At 36.8% G+C, this 15309-nt stretch overlaps 1 protein-coding gene across 4 annotated transcripts in view; it reads right to left on the reverse strand.

The window, feature by feature from the left end:
* The window catches only part of gfod1.S (glucose-fructose oxidoreductase domain containing 1 S homeolog), a 53651-nt gene that overhangs the window by 30156 nt on the left and 8186 nt on the right, over positions 1 to 15309 (reverse strand). The window contains exon 1 of one of the 4 annotated variants that reach the window (XM_018241011.2): positions 8554 to 9163. The exons of 2 other annotated variants lie outside the window; for them this stretch is intronic. The gene's annotated coding sequence lies outside the window, so the exon portion shown is untranslated. Of the gene's footprint in view, positions 1 to 8510; positions 9164 to 15309 lie in introns of those variants that run through there. One more of the 4 variants, XM_041567752.1, reaches the window with a different exon arrangement.

Genomic DNA, 15309 nt, shown 5'->3' on the forward strand with positions numbered 1-15309 from the left:
TGTGGCCTATTTTTAATGATGAAAATGATTCATCCAATGTGATACCAACTATACAGGCTTCTACCTGCCTTTCTACTCGCACGGTTAATAGAGTAGTGAGAAATCTGAATCTTGAAATAGAGGGCAAGGAGCCTAAATGATATATGTGAATGCCACTCCTAAGCAAGCCCTAGATTTATCTGCTTTGGTTTAGTTTATTTTTTTTTTTAATTCAAATAAAAAATAATGCTTAAAATTCCTAAGCATAGGAATTTAATAATAGGACATGTTGGAACAGAGGTATGTTAGTTTTACAGAAAAGAAGACTCTAAGACTGAATTGCCAAATTAGAGCTTGTGCAAATCATGTAAGTAAAATAATAGTCGTAGTCATGGTCCTCTGGAAAGCAGTATCTGACTTCTAATACAAAAATCTTGTAGCATGAGGTTCTAGATACTAAAACATATTATACTGTAGAGTGAGGTTCTAGACTTACTAACAAAAATGATCCAGTTGAACGAAGTTCTAAACTTTAGAATACAAATGACCCAGGAGAATGAGGTTCTAAACTTAGGGCAAGGCCAGACTAGGCGTTTTACGTTGCATTTTTAAAAAAGCTCAGTCGGGCGTAAATACGCATAAACTGCACTTTCACTGAAAATAATGGAAAACGCACTATGGCAATTCTCACAGGGTGCTTGCAAGCCGAAATCCGCCACGGGACCCCAGTATTGGCGTTTTTAAGCAGAAACGCCAATAAGTCAAACTACCAAATCAGTAGACTCTATGGGATCTGCACGTTTAAAACCACGCTTTATGTAAATACGCGTCCAGATTCTCGTGAGATAAATGATGTATATACGATTTTACGGCGTAGTAGGCCGGTGACGTAATTACGTTGTGTATTGACGATCATTCCTGCTCCATTTTGCATATAAATAGCTTTTTTTATATTTCTATTTTCTATTTTTAGCCGCAGAATTATGGGGAACGAGAACAGTGAGAAGTGCATGTTGGGAAAAGAAACCTACATGCTGAAAAATGTTGACGGTCGCATGTGGTTTCAGTGGTGTATTTACACCCGGCTGAGCTTTTTTTTTTAAAAACAAAACTTAAAAACCCCACGTCTGGCCTTGCCCTTACTAATATTACTGCTACTGTAGAATTTGTAATACAAATGATAGTGCAGAGTGAGACATGCAAAAATCTACAAGGCAACCCCTTAGCTCTGAAATTTTAAACTATGTAGCTGAAGTCAGTTCTTATTAAATCCTTCTCAAAGTCTGGCTTCATCAATATTTAGTAGACCAGGAGTGAAGAATATATATAGTAAGAAAAAATGCTGCTTTCAACAGCAATTGCATTTGCAAATAACTTTGAAACCACTGACTTTTTGTTAGATATGTGTATTGGGAAATTGATTAGAATTACAATTCCTTTCATTATGCAAAAAACTTGTTTTTGGCTGGAGACCCACTATAAAAATAGATTTCTCCCTACTCACAAGATGGTAATACTGTATGTCCGTAGCTACCCAGCTGTTTAATATAAATGATTCTGTTTAGTCAAGCGTCAGTTCCCATTCTGAAAGGAAATGTTATAAATATAACAACCACAAAAAGTTTACCACTTACTGCTTCTGTATAGAAAAACTTTTGTACCATTCAACATAATTTACAAAGCTATCAATAAAGAACACCAATTACAAAAAAAAATCTGCAGGGTGGGTGTCTGCATTAAGTTCTCCTCCAGTAGCCATGGAATTCCCCTGATAAAAGACATAGAAATATTTAAAATGTAATTCTAAGCAGTTTTATTATACATACAACCTGTTTTAATGGTTTTATTTATTTGTAAAGTTGACTGCAATTGATAGCAGTGTCTGCCTGTTTCTGTACTTCTTTAAGTCAGGTACCATTCATTCAGATGCTGACCTTTAAAAAGTCACATTATACTATGTATCACTTCAAGTAAGTGACCACTCTAATAGGATGGATAGCAGCTTACAGTATTTCTTTTAGCACAAACATCATAATTTCTTAGGGATAATCACACAAATGCAGAACGAACTGTCAATGCATGAATAAGTGTATTGTAACATCTGTTTAAAAATAAAATTTCCTTATATGAACAAAATGAAGTGTTGGCTTTGTTTCAAGGGGTGGCTAATTACTGAAGGCTAGAGACTGGAATAACACATGAAACTGTATGGTATCTCTCAAACGTATATACTGTGGCAAGCTGGTGGCTTGGACACGTAACTTTTAGGGGGATTAGTCAATGGTGAGCAGGCAGCATAGGAGAAAGGAGCAGAAAGACAGGGACACTTCTTCAAGGAAAACAGAGATTTATTTTCCAACTTTAACACACACCGTCAATAATGCACAGACACAGGGGTGACCATTTTCAGGACACAAAACATAAATCATAAAAATATAACCTAGCCCACTGGGCACTAACTTCACACTTTGAAGCAGTCCCTGACTAGCCTGGGCCCCTTGTGGACAACCAGCACAACAAATAGTTTGGCTCACCCCTGTACTCACAGGACTCCTTTCTGTAGTGGTTATTCAGCCTCCTGGCTTCCTCACTCTCTTCACAGTACTCTCTGTGAGAGTCACGGGCTCCCTCTGCTTCTTGCAGTAACAGGCAGCACTCCCAGCTCCTCTGGGAGTTCCTCACACAGCCAGGTCTCCTACCTGCTGTGCCCTGTTGAGAGACACACTCTCCTATTCTAATTAACCTTAAATAGCCTTTCCATAGCTTTCCTGTGGAAGGTGAACTCCAATCTCTGGACTGGATCTGCAGAATGGAGTCTCTGGCTACTAAAGTCTTTAAAGGGGACTCGTCACCCAAATAAATTATTCAAAATCCTATTTTATCACATTAGTCAAGTAAAATGAACTTTAATTACACTGTATAAATTGTTTGAATCTTGCTTCCTTCAGTCTGGTTTTTCAAAATTATAGCAAGCAGGCAGCAGCCATTTTGTGGACACTGTTATTAAGAAAAGCCTTGCATCATCTCAGAATTTTGTTTGTGCACCAGAATGGGGACCTGATGTCCATCCCCATGCCCTGGTTACACAATTAAATTGTAAAGAGAATAGGGGAATATGTAGAGAGCAGTGACATCTAGGAAGTGCTGAATTGAAAGTGAAAGTAATGGTCTGCCCCGCCTCTATGCCCGGGGCATAGAGGAGTGGCAGACAATATTTGATTGACAGCTGAGATTTTTAAATGAGCTTACAACAGCTATGTATGCTTTAATAATAAATATAAATTGGAGTTCATGTTTAATTTGAAAAGGACTTTTTATTATACAGATTTGTGTGTCTGGGTGACAGGTCCCCTTTAAACAGAGCGCTGATTCTCTGTTTCATAACTCCCTTCCTGGAGCCTAACTCAGTACCTGGGGAGAAATTAAAGGCTAGAGTGACCTTTTTCCACCTTTTCCTAGTCACTCTACCACAATACATAATTATTTAAAGTGTAATACTATCTGTGCTGAAAGGCCTTTTAGGTCCCAAAGGCCCATACTCAGTTTTTATTCCTATAGTTATGCTCCACAAAGTCTCTGATACAGAATAGAATCCTGGCTCAATGTTCCGTCAACAAGCTTCATTCTTTCTATTCACAGTGCAGAGGAATAAACACATGGTGGATTGATTCATAAAAGGGAAGCTAATTAATGATTAATGTTCTTCTTTAATAGCAGAGCTTCCAGTGTCACAATATGAGGTTAGATGGAATATTTTCATTGTGTGGGCATCCAAGGTAACCTTACATAGCATTCTGTATCATTTTCAAGGAGCAAGCACCAGGGAGACTTGTAAAATTCCTTGCATCAGCAGTGCCTGTCACTGTATAGTTCACCTTGAGTAGTCTATTCTGTCTCACAATGTCACTTTCAATCATTTCATTTTAAAAGGGCTACAAAAAACCACCAATGCTTTAGTGGTCATTTACTTCTATGCACCCAGCCTTCCACCCTAAATGAATTGCTGCAGATAAGCCACCCATGAATACAGTGCTGTCAGTGTTCAGCAGTGCTGTATTCACGAGGGGCAGGTTTGTCAGACACCCAAGTGGCAGCTAACGCAGGCAGTAACAGGTCCCTGTACTTATTGAACACATATTCTACTATGGCAGGTGGTAAAGACAAGGCTACACTGTTACTTCCTTGTATTTATATAGTGCTAAAACAACACAACAGACTGTAGAGATCAGCGCTGAAAAGCTAGGGGGAAAGAAATATAGCAAATAGAAAACTTATGGTGTAGTATTTCTTAGAGAGTTGTAGTTCAGCACCTTCACCTATTAATGCACTATACAATACTGTGTTCCTCTTTTAAATTTGGACACCAAGTGCTGGTGATAGGTGGGTACTCACAAACGTTTTAAATAACCTTCAACATATATCAAATGTAGACAGAATGTCTTCCCGATGCAATCCTCAAATTTTGTAGTTGAAATTGAGCACATCAAATCAACCCTTCTGTTTTTCGCCTATGGTTTCCGGAAGAACCGTAACGCTGATAGTTTGACCCGCGGTGCCCTTCCTTCCACGTGTGGGTTCACCTGACGCGTTTCGACGTATTACCGACTTCCTCAGAGGTTTAGACTTTTCTGGGTTGGATTAAAGGGGAAGCTCCAGAGACTTTGGACGCTTTTTGTTTTTGGCAAAAAAAAATTCTGATTTATATAGTGCTGTAGAACCATTTAACCCGCCTGTATGTTTTTGACGTGTGGGAGGTAACCCATGAAGACATGGAGAATCAGTACAAACTGCTGGCCCTGGCTGGACTCAAACTCACACAGCCCCAGTGCTGCAAGGCAGCTGTTGTATCTACAACCACTATGCTACTTTAATTCCATAAGCAAGACATACATGTTTAATTTACATTAAACTATACAGATTCTAAAACCAATTTTTTTTTTTTGGCTTTTGCAGCAAATTAAAGGCAATACACACTGGCGCAAAAGAGAATCATGCCAATAGAATGGTAAATCTATGCTGCCGAAGTTGCAAGGAACAACATGCTTGAGAACAAGGGAGCCATGTCAGACACTTTCTCATGCACATTAAATATAGCTCCCAAGTAAAGGTTGTGTAGATGAACATACGCATAATAGGTGCACCCTGTGCCAACAATTGATTGCCAGCCGTACTTGATCTTCAGATCTAAAAATAAGACTCAAAATTTGATCTGGACTAGGACAAAGAGAGTCTGAGGAATATGGTGCATTGCAGACAAAAAAACAGCAACCTGTGCTTGTTTTTTCGCACTTTTCATGGCTTTAATAAGTGAGCCCAATATGTAGTGTATATTTGCAATTACAATGATGAAACTGCACATTATGATAAAGGACTGCATCTACTATATAGCCAACCGTCTGGCACACTGCATTACACAAGATGTAACTTGTTTGTGGCCTTTTCTAGGTCCCCCTGTCACTAAACTAAGCAGAAACAGCAGAAATAATTAAGCTTATTTCTCCAAGCAAAATTGTGATGAATAAACTGGTTTGGTAGTTGCTAGTGTGCTATTTTGAGATTTTTCCCAATGGCACAATTCCTTTAACAAGCTGGTTTTAAACAGGTCTAACAAAGAGGCGTGCAGAGGTCTCAACAGTACTCTGTGCTTAATAACATTCCTGTGTTACCATATAAATGTGCAAACTTCATCAATTAACAATATTGATATCTGTGATGAATATCTATATCCACAACAAATATATATTAAGCAACACTAAGGGCAGAATGTAATTAAAGTCGCAAAGAGCAAAACAATTTGCACCAATAAGAATAAAAATCCACATCTCGCAATGTAATATTGTTCCTTAAACTGTTATTACATTGTGAATTGTAATTGAGCATTGCGAATTGTAATTGCGCACTCTTAAGAAGTGCTTGAAGGTGTCTTAATCTTTTGGAGCAAACATAACGACTTTTTCAGTAAGAAGTTTTATTACATTTACTGCACATTGGTGCAAACTATAAAATTCGCAAACAATCTTCCACTTTCGGAAGTGGTCGCTAAACAGTTTCCGTGTTCGCAAAAGCTATATTAAATTCACGCAAAGCAAAATTTGTTTGCGCAAAGGCATAACTTTTCATATTGCAAATAGTTTTTCCGTTATCGACTTTTATTACATACTCTTGTATGGCTGATTGCACAAAGCTGGCTGAAAAGCCTCTTTAAAGGGGTTGATCACCTTTGAGTGTTGAGAGTGATATTCTGAGACAAGTTGCAATTGCAACTAGTATAAAAGGCAGAGGTTCTCAAAAATAAATAAACATAAAATAAACTCTTTGGCATAATATGCAATTCTAATGCTTTTGACATGGAAAAGCATGAAGAATTGATGAAATCCCACTTCATTAACTAAGGGGCAGATTTATCAAGAGTCGAAGATGAAAATTTGAATATCGAAATTTATCATGTATTGTCTCTTTAAAACTTCGACTTCGACCATTCGCCATCTAAAACCTGCCAAATTGCTGTTTTAGCCTATGTTGGACCTCCTAGAACCTATTTGGAGTCATTTGGTGAACTTTGAAAAATCAAAGTTTTTTGGGGCAAATACTTCGATTTGAATTCGATCTAATGCTCTAAAACCTCAATTCGAACAATTTGAATACAGCCTATTCATCCAAAGTTAAAAACTTAGATTTTTTAAATAAATTTCAATATAAGACCCAATGGTCCAGATGTTTGTGATACAATGCCATATTTAGGTTTTCTGTAATTTAATTTTTGACATAAATAATGTTTGAAAATTAGAATGAAAAATTAAGCAGTTGTGTTGACGCAACAATATCATGACAAGTGGAGACTTAAGATTTTTCTGTGAAACAATGTCAGTTGTAAACATGCTAATGATCATGGAACAAAATTGGGATTGTGACTGTATAACCCTGAATAATTACTAGTGCTGTCACCTTTAAAATCTGACACAAATACTAGGACATAACATAGATTATTTTAGGAAGACAAGGACTATGCAGCAGGATAATGTCTTACAAGGTTGTGTCCTTCATACAAAAGGTACTGAGAATTCGTATTGAGTACTGGAAAATAATTCTCTTCTAAAAATAATCAGCATCATTATCATGACCACTTCAGCCTTAAATCAGATAGCTTCTAATATTTGTATTGTCTCCTGGCACTCAGTTCGAGAGAATGGGCTGGACATCAAATTAACTAAAAGCTAAAACCAACCACCATGTCATTAAGTTAATCTCGAAAGGATTTTGAAGATTTTATTTTAGGATGTGCATTTGCTGCAACTATCCTTCAGAATAAGATCACACAGTCAAAGTGCAAATGAGGTAAAACATTAATGCATATAGGCAACACAAAACTAATGGCTATTACTGATCTAAAATTCCAGAGATCTTCAGACTGTTCCAAGACATAAAAATGTTCAGCTTAAGCTAGTGATCTTCATTTTTTATTCCCCATATGTTCTGTCTAGGACAAGAGATGCATAAGCACCACTTCTACACAACTGTAGTGAGCCCATTCCAAAACAGTACAAAAAGCTCCTAATTCTTGTTCATATAGATCAGTGATCCCCAACCAGTAGCTTGTGAGCAACATGTTGCTCTCCAAACCCTTGGGGGTTGCTCGCAGTGGCCTCAAGCCAAGCACTTATTTGTGAATTACTGATTTGGAGTTGAGTTTTTGTTGCATAAAAAACACATATTCTGCCAAACAGCCTCAAGTTTTTTGACAATCCTACTAGGTGCTACCAAATGGCCAATCACAGCACTTATTTGGCACCCCAAGAACATTTTTCATGCTAGTGTTGCTCCCCAACTCCTTTAACATCTGAATATAGCTCGCGGGTTCAAAGGGTGACCCTGATATAGATAATACCATAAATCCACTAACTATTTCCACTAATCCCACCGCTAACAATATTGGATTCTAGTTTTTCTCCTCTCAGTAATGTACCCACCTATCCACAACTTTGTGACATTTCATCATTAACTGGTTCTGTTATGCTTTGGGATTGTCCATTAATTATTTATTCGTCCAATTATGAAATTGACTCAGTATTCTAGATGACATCCTACAAGTGTTCTACAAAGTAGTATCAATCTGTCTCTCTACAAAACATTCATCCAAAATGTACAGTTGTTCACTGTACAGTTAGTTCTCTACATTTTATTACCTACGTTATATTAAATTTTACAAAAGATTTTAGATGGAGAGGTTGAAAGAACATTGTAAGTGCCCTTCAAAGGTCACCGCTCTATGACTGTTCATGACTTCTCACATATACTGTTGTCACTGGAAAACAGATCTGATTATTTCATGTTGGAATGCAAGATGGTCAATTCAGTTCAAGCAAAGGCCCTAGATTCAGAGTGATGATGAGCAAATTTAGTTAAAGGGCAAGTAACACTAAAAAAAATTTTAAGTAAAAAATCCATTCCTCCCCCCTCCAATAATACTGCTATCCTGGACAAAGTTAACTCTCTTTAATATCTAATACATAAATAAAGCACCGAAATCTCACTTCCGGTTTGTTGTAAAATGGCGATGTGGCGACCTGCACTTACGTGCGCGCTCCAATGTCCTGCTAAACAGCTTCTTTCTAAAACCGGAAGTTACTGGTGATGCTGATGTTCAGCTGGTGACTTTTTATTAGCTTGTCTCCTTCGCTGTCGAGCTTGGTAGCTGCTCACTCCCCCCTCCCCTCTTCTTTCCCAGCCACCTCGTTCCCCACACGGACTCACAAAGAGCAGGCTCCGCCAAAGCACTGCATATCGACTCACTGATGGAAGTTGCTGGGTCAGCTGCTGTTCAGCCTCTCTGCTCTCTCTCTCTGCACACACACCACGTAGCGGGCAAAGTTCATCACAGACTGTTCTGTGGCGCCATTCTGTGCACTGAGCAGAGGCTGAACAGCAGCTACCCCGGTAACTTCCGTCAGTGAGTCACTATGAGATATGTAGTACTGTGGCAGAGCCCGTTCTGCTCTGTGTGAGTCTTTGTGGAGAACAAGGTGGCTGGGAAAGGAGAGGGAAGGAGGGGGGTTTGAGCAGCTACCAAGCTTGATAGAGGATGAGACAAGCTAATAAAAAGTCACCTGCTGAACAGCAGCAACACCAGTAACTTCCGGTTTTAGAAAGAAGCCGGCTAGCAGGACATTGGAGCGCACACATAAGTGCAGGTCGCCACATCGCCGTTTTACAACAAACCGGAAGTGAGATTTCGTTGCTTTATTTATGTATTAGATATTAAAGAGAGTTAAATTTGTCCAGGATAGCAGTATTATTGGAGGGGGGAGGAATGGATTTTTTACTTAAAAAATGTTACTTGCCCTTTAAAAATTGGCCAACCATCTAACTCTATAAAATAGGGGGGGGGTTTACAGCAGGGTGAACTAGACATGTTTATGCAGTGTATGCTTAATACACAGTGGTGATTATTTATAAACACTAGGCAAATTTGCACCTGGGCAGTAACTCATCGCAACAAAGCTGTGATTAAATTTTTTTATCCAGCTGCACGTAGAACAATGAAAACAAACATCCAATTGGTTGCTTCCATGGGTTATTGCCCAGGTGTCCAATATTTATAAACAACCCCCAATATGTCTGAATATGATATCCTATATTTTAGAATGTTTGGTCATAATATTGATGAAGTACTAAAATGCTGGATGTACCATTCATACTTATTGATATATGCAGGTACCAGCTCTGTTAACCAAAATGCTTGGTAACTGGGAGTTGGGGGAAGAGTACCTGGCTTTTCTGTGATTGACGTATTGGACCATCTGTCCATGCTCCGATCACAGAGGCAAGGGGCGGGCTGAGGTCAAGTGCCTAGGGCAGAAATGGACCTCAATCCAGCCTTGAGTGTAAGGTATGGTTTTATTGTTACACAGAAAAATGAAACCAAACAATTATTACCTTAAAAGTTTTCTAGATATTGGGTTTCAGGATAACAGGTCCCATACATGTTATATTACATTTTTTGCCCAACAGGTGCCCTTTAATAATGCTTAAGCATATTTTGTAATTTTGTAAAATAAGAATTATGCTGACCTCTCTACTTTTTGCAGTTACAATTGTTCAGTGAAGCTGCAGTGTTATGTTCTTGAAATATAAAAAATCAAACTTAGGATAAGTCTTATTTATAAGACTTTTGTGATGAATTTGTATTTTCATTATGAGTCAGCCATCTAAGTGACATACCAAGGGGCATAGTCAATAGTTGTGCAATATTCTTCTGATGAAATTTAAAATTAACTCCACAACCTTTAATTAAAAATGTCCCCAAATAAACAAATACAATCAAGGAACATTAAAAAAGAATATACTTAGAATGCTATATTCATACATATTCCATAATTTTTATGAGTGAACAATTAAATAAAACTCGTTTTAACGTCTGCTGAACTTCTTTTTTCTGCATCTTTTGGCGATGCACAATATGTATGCTATATTTATTTGAAAGACAATCTCAAATACAACAAACTGAAGGAAAGAGACCAGACAGTAGACGGTAGTAGCAAAAAGTATAATTAATATTGATCTTGTCTGGCTCCTCAGTTTTGTTTAAATGTTAAAAATTCCTACTGACACATCTTAATGACTTGAAACTTAGAAGGATAATTGTAAGTGGCAGCATGCACTGAAATTGCATTGTATTTAACACATTAGGCCAAATTCAATTCAGTGAGAAAAAATGATCTCATGGTTTATCATGTGAAAAATCATGGATGAGATTCAATTTGAGGTGAAAGAACTTTTCTCCAAAATTCAGTTCCATTTTTTCCCCATACACTTCAATAGAGTTTTCATGTGATAAACCGTGAAATAAGTTTTTCTGAATCGAATTGCATCTCAAATTGAATCACGTCCCTGAGTTTTCATGTGATGAAGCCATTTTCTCTTGAAATGAATCTGGCCCATAGTTTCATTTGACCCTTACTACTGATGAAGAATCACTAATTATACAAGGGTACAGGATAATGGAACAATATTAATGTAAACTAGCCATGGCCTGCTGGCCAAAGTTCTAAAGTATTATCAGAATACTCAGAATCACATGTACAGAATACATAAAGTTTGTTCAGACATTGGCTAAACTGTATTGGGTGGGAAGCTCTTCTTGCTAGGGCTTCCTATCCAATACAGTTTAGCAAATTTCTGAGCCTGGCAGGGATATATGTATTGGGTACTAAGAAATTTTAGTTAGTTGATTCTGGCTTACCTCTTTAGTTCCAATACCTAATATGTATAATATTTTTATGTTTACCTGGTGTAGTACAGGTTAAGGTTACAATCCTATACTGAAAATAGTAACAAGGTAAATAAATCAGTATGAAGTACATTAAGTCCATGATATTTGTTTAAACACATCCAACCACAGAAACTTGTTTTTCTTGCACTACCATTTACAGACAGTTAGGCATAAACCTAACTTAGTCACTGTAGCTGCCGGGAGTGAATTGTGATATTTTTTATTGATACAGATCTGATCTAATTTAAATTTGTCTCAGGTAATACATGTGAATGAGCTTCTGTCGATGAAGCTCTAGTAAACACTCTGTTACATAATTTTACACCACTAAAACCAGCATTTGTAGATTACACTAATGGGCACATTTTCTAAGCTCGAGTGAAGGATTTGAAGTAAAAGAACTTTGAATTTCGAAGTTTTTTTTGGGTACTTCGACCATCGAATAGGCTACTTCAACCATGACTTTGAATCGAACGATTCAAACTAAAAATCATTCGACTATTCGACCATTCGATAGTCGAAGTACTGTCTCTTTAAAAAAACTTTGTCTACATACTTCGCCACTTTAAACCTACCGAGCACAAATGTTAGTCTATGGGGACCTTCCCCAAAAGGTTTCTAAGCTATTTCTGATCGAAGGGAAATCATTCGATCGATGGATTAAAATCCTTTAAATCGCTCGATTTGAAGGATTTAATCGTTCGATCGAACAATTTTTCCTTAGATCGATCGATCAAAGTATCTGCGGCAAATCCTTCGATATTCGAAGTCGAAGGATATAACTTCGATGGTCGAATATCGAGGGCTAATTAACGCTCGATGTTCGACCCTTAGTAAATGTGCCCCTTAATGTAATTCTCTACATCCATGCTACCAAAGTCAGCTTGGGCACACAGCTCAACTCCAAAGAGAGCTATTATGGCCATATGACCCAGGCCACGATTTCTGCATGTGAAAATACAGTCTTTGTTCTTTCACCTTTCTTTCCTATGAAATCAGTGAATTACTATTTCCAGCATAACACCATACTATTACCTGTACTTTTATTATTATAGTATGATCGTACCTCCAGTACTATTTGTTACCTGTGTGCCTGTTGCACACGTATATTCAGCAGTAATACTACTGAAATGCTGTGTACATACACAGAAATAAACGTATTGCTCAATATTTTAGTTTAAAAGATTCTGTGGTTATTTACATTTGTAGAAACAGTTATTTTTCCTTAGAAATCTGGAAAACGATTTAAAAAGTATGTTTTCTAAAAACTAAGCTATATATCATTATTACTATTAGGGAATGTGATCTTGTGGGCATATGAAATATTATGAGGCAAATACTCATTTTAGCAGAAATCTACCACAGACCTTTTTAGTCCAAACCCAACTGAAAAAAAGACAATGAGAAGCATGTAAACCTGTTTGGATAATAGCCTTATTGGATCCCCTAAGGTGCAATGGATTCTGTGTGCCAGATTCCTCAATGAAGTACATTCCATCTCTGTCATTTTTTGCTGCACTGTTTCATTGTAGCTTAAAATGTTGAAATGTTCAAAACATCTATGCTGAAATGACAATATTTTTAAACTAATCATGTTGAGTTGAATAGAACTGCATTGTATTTAAAGTACAGTATAGTTATAAGAAGGCATTTTTCATTTTTGTTTTTTAAAAAGACCAGATGGCCAACTGAAAGTCACTAAAAAAGAAAATTCTGTTATTACAGAACCAATACTGTACAAATAGCCAAGGAGTCCAAACACTTTGCTGTTGTGCAAATATGGGCCAAGTGGTCTTGCAAATGGCATAGAAATACTTTGAAGATATACCAAACCTTTTCCTTTATTGATGCCCTTATGATAAACTTTAGGAACTTAGAATATAGTCAGAATTATTACATGACTGTATTTCGTCACCTCAAGTAGCTACACCAGTTCACCTGTCAGGCTTAGTGCACATTAGTATTGCTGTACACCAGGGTGAAATTTAATACTTGTTTACAAAAAATATTAGTATGTAACAGCTGTAAACCCTGATAGCATGTAGCATGGACCTATACAGAAGAACCAAGGAAAGCAGAATAGCAACGACTGCGTCTAATAACAATCATTAAAACATGCTGTATCCAGTTCACTGGTTGCTAGGCACTCAGCTCACATCCTGATATTAGTGCTCCAATGCCTTCAGCATCTGCCCCGTCTCTATCCACTGAAGAACAGGACCATTGTAATAGGGCAATGACACTCATATAACTGTATATATAGACAGAGAAACAGGTATTATATGTGCAGGTATACATTTAATTCTTATCTCCTTGAAAGCTGCATTCAAGTGGCAAACATACATGCAAATGCCTGCATAATTACACATTTTCTGTTAATATTTAAATAATTGTTCTATATATAAAAGGAAAAAAACGTCAAATATATATAATCATCCTTTTAAATTTGTCCTTACACTTTGTGCATTGCTGTCCCTGCATTAGTAATTCAATTGCCTTCAGATGCATTCTCTGTTTCTACTGATCCCAACTGCTAAGAGGGAGCAAATCAATAAGGCAAAGTGGACTTTACCCAAAATAGATTTTGCTCTTTTACTTTTCAATAGATACTGTGGTTCTCAAATACTGTATGTGTGCACAAGGCAACTTCCCTGCATGGGCTAACAACTGAAGTGGTAAAAAAAAATTAAACAAATTGGGATATGTACCTGTGCTGACTTCAACACCCTATAAAACAAAGCTGCAATAATTATACATCAACCTCTTACTACCGGTAATTACAAAGTAAGAAAACAGCCATTAAAATCAAATATAACAGGGATCAAATAAAATGGACAAAAAAAATTCAAAGAATGTAAAGAGCAATGTTACCTTTTGTTGGCCTCATGACAAGGTCAAATAAAAGGGGGAAAATGCTTCATGAGACGAACAATGAATATTTTGCAGGCCATTAATATGAAATAATTACTCATAAAAGTTCAGTATCAGTAAATCAGTAAAAAGTAAAGTAAAGTTTTGTTGTTATAACTATAGGACATGAAATATGGTATTTAATTTTTATATGTTGATTGATTATAATGGATAGAGTGCAGAGGACCTCTTGTCTTTGCCTGTATACATTTTGAGGTCACATTGCACCCCCACCTAATGGTTTAAAATGCAATGGTGAGCACAACTTCCCCTTTTTTTGCTATAGTTAATACAAAAGCAGTGGCCAGCTTGATGTTGTAGCTTCCACCCTTTCCAGCTATAGTCAGGTGATCCCACTGGTGACCAATAAAAGGGCAACCATGTTTGGGAGTTTTAACCTTGAAAGCAAGTGAGTTGCAGGTAAAACTTAGTCCCTGTGTAAAATGTATAATGAAGCAATAGAATTCTTAATGAATTAAATGAAAGTGACTGTATGGCCGGCCAGACCAGGGATGACTTTGATGTAATATTATATATTATATAGATGGTATATTTTGTAACACAGGTGCGGGACCGTTTATTCGGAAACTCATTATCCAGAAAGCTCCAGAATTACAAAAAGGCTGTCTCCCAGATACTCCATTTTATCCAAATAATCCACATTTTTAAAAATGATTTATGTTTCACTGCAATAATAAAACAGTACCTTCTACATGATCCAAACTAAGATATAATTAATCCTTATTCTCAATAGCACAGTCACGCTTGTTTAAAGGCCTATTACTGTACTTTTTGTAACAGTTTAGAAAGTCAGCAACCTTTACAGAACTTATCTGGGAAGGAGTGAAAACATAATAAATAACATAACAAACCTGAAAAATGAATTGTTTGTTGTGTCCTATTTGAATACCATATATAGTTTACTATGTAAAATGTTCCTTTAAATAGCATTTACGTTGAAAAGTTTGTTTTTCTTTTTATCATATTCATCTGTGGAAGTGAAGCTGTTTGGAGATCTCATATCTAGCATTTTTATCAAATGCATGGGTATTGCCCTATGTTCATGCAACTCCTTCATGAATTACAAATACTTACATTTGCAATTATTCCTAGTGAAATTTAAACAATTTTAAATTAGTTGATTGTTTTAG

The sequence above is a fragment of the Xenopus laevis genome, chromosome 6S, assembly GCF_017654675.1.
Source record: "Xenopus laevis strain J_2021 chromosome 6S, Xenopus_laevis_v10.1, whole genome shotgun sequence".
Taxonomy (NCBI): domain Eukaryota; kingdom Metazoa; phylum Chordata; class Amphibia; order Anura; family Pipidae; genus Xenopus; species Xenopus laevis.